The sequence below is a fragment of the Aedes albopictus genome, chromosome 1 (genome assembly GCF_035046485.1).
Source record: "Aedes albopictus strain Foshan chromosome 1, AalbF5, whole genome shotgun sequence".
Taxonomy (NCBI): domain Eukaryota; kingdom Metazoa; phylum Arthropoda; class Insecta; order Diptera; family Culicidae; genus Aedes; species Aedes albopictus.
In genome coordinates, this window is record NC_085136.1 from 137,056,897 (window position 1) to 137,065,103 (window position 8,207).

The 8,207-nt window shown below is 39.1% G+C and overlaps 1 protein-coding gene across 1 annotated transcript in view; it reads left to right on the forward strand.

The window, feature by feature from the left end:
• The window catches only part of LOC134285187 (uncharacterized), a 316,349-nt gene that overhangs the window by 126,968 nt on the left and 181,174 nt on the right, over nt 1–8,207 (forward strand). The window lies entirely within an intron of this gene.

The following is an 8,207-nucleotide window of genomic DNA, read 5'->3' on the forward strand; positions in this document are numbered from 1 at the left end:
ATCAACTCAGTCACTTATCAATATTTCAGTACACTACATCACTCATCAACTCACTCATTAACTCACTACATCTCTCACTTACTCATAACATCACTCACTACCTCACTCACAAATAGTCTCACTTACTCACTTGCTATAATCTGCTTATTCACTTATCAACTCAGTCACTAATCAATATTTCAGCTCATTTTATCACTAACTAACTCACTCATTATCGCACTACATCACTAACTTGCTCATTAAATCACTCACAGCATCACTCACAAACAGGCTCACTCGCTTACTAATTTACGCACTTAGCAACTCACCAACTCATCAAATTATTAACTCACTACAACCAACAAATTATTAACTCGCTACAACCAACACCTAGACCAACACTGTCTATGCCTGGGTCTATGCTAAAACAGTCACTAACTCACTCAATTACTCAAATCCTCACTAGCTCACTCACTTTTTTACTTGTCATCTTACCAGAGTTTAAAATTTTCATTGTCAATGAGTAAAATCAACGTGAGCTTCGAAAATTCTTCACTGAGAGATCAAAATAAAATTCATTTTGGTGAATGTATTTTCTCACATAGGAATTCATTCATTTTTCTGTCAGTGAAAATTTTTACTGCGAAAAATAATCGGGCCGTAACGACCGATTATACTTCCAATCACCGTATAGTGTTTTATTGGAATTCTGGCTATCTGTTCTATTCGTTCATAGAGTCGAATTGTACATCTATTTCCAAAAATTGGTAATTTTTCGATGTGTAAGAAAATACTCATGACAGAAAATTGAAGGAAAAAGGAGTAGCATTCAGCTAACAATGAATGCGGTGAAATGCAAATGTTAAAGTCAGAATGTCAATCTTCACTTTGGATCTTCGATTTTTTACACACTGCATCTCATTACACCACTCACTGTATTTCTCACTTTCTTTTATTTTTTTTATTTATTATTATTATTATTATTATTATTATTATTATTATATTATTCCTTGTTGGGTTAGTCACTGCGACCAGTTTTTAGATCTATTGTGACAAATGCCCCAGTTTTATTTAGCTATGTCAAGTTGACGTATTACCATTGGAGTTAGCAATAATCAGACCTTGACTGTAAGCATGATCCCAACACGGTGTTACAGTTCGGATGAACTGTACTACCGTATTGGGGTTTGTTCTCCAAACATCCAAGGGTTCTATTAGCCTTTTGTCGAAGAACCTAATTCTTTTAGCTGCAATCGCCGGACAACGGCACAACAAATGCTCCGAGTCTTCTGGAACTATGCGGCAAAAGCGGCATACATCATCTTGAAGTTTTCCAATTAGTTTCAGATGATACCGGCTCGGACAATGACCTGTTAGAAGGCCCGTAAAAGAACTCAAATCTTTTTTAGATAGTTCTAGAATTTTGCAAGTGTTCAAAACGTCCGGCTTTATGAAACGTTTCGACTGTCTCGCAAAAGTGGTGTTTTCCCAGTTGGATTTTGTTTTCTCATGTTCCCATGATTTAAACTCCATTCTGAGAGAACAACCAGACACACCACAAAATGGTTCTGGCCCTGATGAGACGATCCAAGTCTTGCTAACATATCGGCTTGTTCGTTTCCTTCAATTCCACAGTGCCCTGGAACCCAAAATAGCTTCACCTGATTTCGGCAAGCTAATTGTTGAAGTGACTGAATACACTCCCAAACATGTCTAGAAGCGCATGTTGCTGATTTCAAAGCATTTAGAGCTGCTTGGCTATCAGACACGGGTATTCAGCATGACCATGCTGAGGGTGACGGGTTCGATTCCCGGTCGGTCCAGGATCTTTTCGTAAAGGAAATTTCCTTGACTTCCTTGGGCATAGAGTATCTTCGTGCCTGCCACACGATATACGCATGCAACATGGTCATTGGCAGAGGAAGCTCTCAGTTAATAACTGTGGAAGTGCCCATAGAACACTAAGCTGAGAAGCAGGCTTTGTCCAAATGAGGACGTTACGCCAAGAAGAGAGAGAGAGAGAGAGGCTACCAGACATCATGCAAATTGTTGAATGTCTGTAGTTCCTGCGTAAGCAAATATTACTGCATTCTAAAATCGCCTGGATTTCAGCTTGAAAAACTGTAGGCCATTTGCCCATAGGGATTGAAGTTTTGATATTTCTCACTTACTCATTTACCCATTCATTTACTCACTAACAGGCTAAATATCTCATTTATTTACTGACTAACAGGCTCACTCACTTACTTGCTTATTAATTCACTCATTTACTCGCAAATGCACATACTAACCAGCTAACGAGTGCGCTAACTCACTAGCTCACTTGTTCACTTAGTCATCTACTTATCACTTCACTACTTCTCTCATTAAGTTACTAAATCAGTTACTCGCTTTTAAATTCACCAACCCACTAACTTATTAACATTCTTACTCATTAAATCTCAATTTCAGAATCTCACAAACTCACCAATGAATTCTCTTGTTTTCTAATTTACTAGCTCATTCATTTTCTTCACTCACTCACTCACTAAGCCATCAACACACTTAATTACTAACTTACTCACTTACCACTCACTCATATACTCCCTCGCTTGCAAACTCGCTAATTACCCCAGCTAACTAACCCACTAAAAAAATCGACGCGGAATCTGGTCCCATTGTTTCCTATTTAAAATGGTTAGGATCGGTCCAGCCGTTCCGGAGTTATGGCCATATAGGTGTTCCGGACCGGTACCCCTGGAGGTAGCCAGACATGAAATTGCAACAAACATATACATGCTGCACATCAAACTGCGGCATTTCCGATAACATGATAAATGGTTAGCAAGAAAATAGTCTCAGACCATATCTGAACCGGTATTGTTCCGGAACCGGTTTCGGCTGTCCCGCCGGATGTGGCCATATATAAAGTGAACCAAACCCATGCATGCGATACATCGAAGGGCGACTTTTTTGATAACCTTATAAATGGTTAACTAGAAAATAGCCTCAGATCATATCTGAACTGGTAGTGTTCCGGAACCGGTTCTGGATGTCCCGCCGAATGTGACCAAATATAATAGTGAGCCAAACCCATGCATGCGATACATTAAAGCGCGGCGTTTTTGATCGCCTAATGAATGGATAACAAGAAAATAGTTTCATACCATATCTGAACCGATAAGGTTCCGGAACCGGTTCCGGATGTCCCGCCGGAAGTGTCCACATATAATAGTGAACCAAACCCATGCGCGCGACACGTGAATTCGCGTCTTTTTAGATAACCCGATAAAAGTGGGCAATAAATAAATGCAGACCATATTTGGGACAGCTGGTAGTGTTCTGGAACCGGTTCCGGGTGTCTCGCCGAATGTGACCAAATATAATAGTGAGCCAAACCCATGCATGCGATACATTAAAGCGCGGCGTTTTTGATCGCCTAATGAATGGATAACAAGAAAATAGTTTCATACCATATCTGAACCGGTAAGGTTCCGGAACCGGTTCCGGATGTCCCGCCGGAAGTGTCCACATATAATAGTGAACCAAACCCATGCGCGCGACACGTGAATTCGCGTCTTTTTAGATAACCCGATAAAAGTGGGCAATAAATAAATGCAGACCATATTTGGGACAGCTGGTAGTGTTCTGGAACCGGTTCCGGGTGTCTCGCCGAATGTGGCCGAATATAAATGAGAACTAAACCAATATTCGCGACACATCAAATGGCATTTTAGGTATCCTGATGAACAGTAAACAAGAAAAAATTTCAGATCATACTTGTGTACTAGTAGTATCCTGGAATCGGTTCCAGGTGTCCTTCCGGAAGTGGTCAAATGTAGGGGGCTGTCCATTAATTACGTAAGGGAATGGGAGGAGTTATGGAAGGAGTGGGGTTTGAGAAATCTTAAAAGCCATACACATTTTTTGGGATTTCATACATAAAATCTTACAAGGGGTGTCAGAAAATCGCTAAAATTTTCTTACGTAATTAATGGACAGTCCCTAGAAGGGAACCGAACTCCATGCATATGACACATCAAATCGCGGCTTTTTCGATAACCTGATGAACGGTTTACGGTGTCCCACCGGAAGTAATCAAATATAAAAGTGAACCAAACCCATGCTTGTGGTGCATCAAATCGCTTTTTGTCAGTAACCTGATGCACGGATAATAAGAAAATAGACAGATTCCACATAAGTTACTATCGGTAGTGTTACCAGTTCCGGGTAACCTGATGAACAGTAAGCATTAACATAAGCTCAGACCATATTCAATACTACTGGTAGTGTTTCGGAATCGTTTCCGGGTGTCCCCTCAAAAGTGGCCAAACATAAAGTATACCAAACTCATAAAGCTATGTTCACTTAGAATCCGGAATCATGTCACATTTTCTAGTGGCGCTCTCAATGAACATAATCATCATTCTTTTGCAGCACTCTGATCATACACTAATCCTCTTTAAATGGTGAAAATTTCATCGATTTTCTTGCAACGAGTGAAGAGTTATTTCAGATTGAAGACAAAAGGAGGAAACAAATCTTGCACAAACACGTTTAAAATTTAGCGTGGTCAGGTACGACAGTCGCGAAAAATGTTAATACAGTCAGGTTTTTTTACGCGGGGGATACGTACCGCGTAAAAAAAAAACTCAGTTCAAAATCCGAAAAACCGCGTAAAAAAAGTCACACCATTTCTCGACGAATCATGCAAAAATAAGACGATGAACTTTTTTTTGTATGGAGTTTTCATCTACGCGGCCGCGTAAATGAAAACCGCGTAAAAAAAACTGACTGTATCGTCAAAACCATTATGTGTTATGTGCACAGATGTTGTTAACCATGGCATAAGGAAGTGTCCTCGGAAGAAAAAAAGCTTGGGTTCATTGATAAATTTGCTTTGAATTTGAAGATTTGGCAAGAAGTTCGAACTCTGGGCATGGTTTTTTCGTAACAAGATGATGAGAACCAATTCATACAAGGATGACAGCCTCAAGAATCGCGTGCTGCTTTTCAAAAACGCACACAAGGGATATGTAGAGGTTTTACATATTTTGATGAGCTGTCATGACAGCCGGAGACGTTCAGTGGTATCGTCACAGATGGGTAGTGTTTATCAACGAAAAAAACACTCAAATTTCGCGTTTTCTCAATTCACTGAATTGCCCCTCATTTCGCAATAAAAAAAAAAAGTTTGGAAATTTTTCTTCGGAATCCTAGTCACTAGTAGTCAGACTAGTCAAGGCACTCAGGACACTGCATAGATGACCTGATTGTTGAACAAACGTGCGGAAGGGGTTGTTGCTAAAATTTACCATCGTTGTGCAGATTTTTAGAGAGGTCAACACTGAAAAAGTGAGAAAATGTGTGAAAAATGAAAATAAATAATTTCAATGATATTCTCCATGAAAGTACAATAAATAACCTTTGTTTAGAGGGATTCACCTTTTATGTTTGTTATTCCATCCCTAAGATATACGTGATTTTGTCATTCCGGATTCTAAATGAACATAGCTTTACATGGGACACATCAAATCGTGACATTTCGATAAAATAATGAACAGTTAGCAAGGAAATAGGCTCAAACTACATAAGGGGTCGTCCATAAATGACGTAGCCTTTTTTAAGCGATTTTTTATACCCCCCTCCCTCCTCGTAGCATTTCGTCACAAATTCAGATACCCCCCTCTATAAATGACGTAGCTTCTTAAACAATCCTCCCCCCCAAATTTCATGACAAAAAACAGAAAAAAACAAATTTAGCTCTGATTTCAATTCTAACTTGTTTGTTTATAGAATATTATGAAAAAACAACAATTGCAAAAAAAAAATCCGACTGCCAGGATTAGATCTCCGACATCAAGACTGCACCTATGGTCAGTGGAGACTATCACCAAAGCTAATGACTCAATAAACCACCCATCGTTCTGCTTGATGCTGAAGAACAGGAAATTGATGCCCCCAATATAGTTAAATACCATATTAGCCTGAGCTCTTCCGAAGATATTAGTTTGCTCACTAATAAATCTCTTCAGAATATCAAATTGGTTTCATTCGAATAAAATTCTCCACGATATTTTAACCCTGCAGGAGTTTCTTCTAAAATTCTTACAGCTTCTTACAGATTCCCGTTTTTGAGAATTTCTCCCTTTTTACTTCCTCCAGGACTTGCTTCTGGGATTTCTGCAAGAATTTCCTTTGGGATTCCATTTGAAAATTCCTCCTTATTGCATTCCTTCAGAGGTTCCTTCAGAGATCCCTCCAATATTTTTTTCCGGAGTACCCTCTTAGATTCCTCCAAAAGTCCCTTCTGAGATTTCTCCAGGAGTTTGTTTTCTCATGTTTTTCTAAAAGTTTATCCATGGTTTCCTTCAAGAATTTTTTTAAGGTTTTCTTCTCCTCGTTTTCACCAGCAGTTTCTTCGGACATCTCTTCAGGGATTTTAACCGGAATTTCTTTTGAGATTCCATCAGAACTTCTTTCTGTGTTTCCCAAAGAAGTTCCTTTCGGGATTCCTCCAGGAGCTCCTTCTTCATTCCCTTCAAGAATTCACTCAGATATTCATTCCGAGATCTCGGCAGGAAACCCCACCGGCATTCCTTAAAAGTCCTCACAGGAATTACTTCTGGGATTGCTCCAGGAGTTCTTTTTTGGATTCCTTCAGGAATTGCTTCCTGGATTCTTCTGGAATTCCTCGAGGACTTCCTTCTAGAATTTATCCAGGATTTTTTCCCAGAGCTCCTCCAGTAATTTTTTCCGACATCCCTCCATTCTCTTAGAATTCCGCGAGGAATCCCTTTACAGATTCCTTCCATTGTTCCTTCTGGAATTCCTCCAGGATTTTCGTTCTTAGATTTCACCAGGAGTTACATCCAGATAATCTTCCGGGATTCCCCAAAAGTTGCATTTGGAATTTCTTCAGAAATTCCTTCCGGGATTGTTTCAAAAAAATCTTCCGTGTTTTCTTCAGAAGTTGAACCAGGAGTTCCTTCTGAGAATCTACAAATATCTCTTTCTGAGACTCTTCCAGGAGTTTATTCAAGATTTCTCCGAATACTCCATCAAGAATTTTTCAAGGAACTCCTCTCGGAGTTTCTTTTGAGATTTCTCTATGATTTCCTTTCAAAATTCCTCCAGGAGTTCCTTCTGAAATTATTCCGGAAGTTTCTTTTAAGATTCCTCCAGATCCTTTTGAAATGTTTTCAGAAGCTTTTTTTCTGGGATTCCCAGTCCAGTAGGAATTTCTGTGGAAATGTTATCCTTCTCCTGATGGGGAAACCTGTAAAGAACAGAATGAGAAATTCCCTACAAAGCTGCTAGAGGAGCTCCTTAAAAAATTGATGGAGGAATTCTTCGAAGAAGTCCTGTAGAAAGGAGCTCCTGGAATAATGTCATAATGCCAAAAACTTAGAATTTTTTTTTTCCTTTGCAACCTTAGCGATGTGCAGTGCTCTATAGCAAGCACCAAACTATTGGTCGTGAGAAGCATTTGGCGACAAACATATCTAAAGGTCCAATCTGCAAAAGAGAGGCTCTTACAAGCGCATTATTATCGAAAAAGAGCCTCTCATCTGCACTTAGGACCTATAGAAATGTTCGGCCTGATTTGACTGAAATTTATTTTTGTCTGCAAACACAATACATTATTCTTTACGCAGGATTTCAAAACTATTTTTTCAGATATAGTTGTTGCGTCCGATAGCTGCATGTCTTAGGAAATGAGGCTGCCTTTAATCTCTATTTTTGGTTATTTACATCGATGTGAATGAAAAAAAAATAATGCTTTGTTTTTTTTTTCAATTTACTGGATAATGATACTTAATGCAAGTAAAAATTTTATTAATTACGAAATATTTTTTTCAATAGACTTAGTAGAAAGCTACGTAGCATATCATAAACCCCTACCCCCCTATTGACACACTTCGTCACAAAATCACAAACACCCCCCTCCCCCCTAAAAAGCTACGTCATTTATGGACGACCCAGATGCTACCGGTGGTGTTGCAGAAGCAGCGTTGAGTGCTTCAGCGAAATTACGAAAATGCACAAAATCAATGCAAGCAATAGGTATGCGTAAGAGAACCAAAAACTTTATATAACTAAAACTATCTCATCAAATCACACCATTTTAAATTCCTGAGGTGTAAATATACAGTAGGATGGGTCAAAATTGTACGGAAAAATTAAAATTTAAGCGCATCACCCCCGAACAAAGCTTTTTTTAAATTTTGCGTCTAAAATGACTGCGC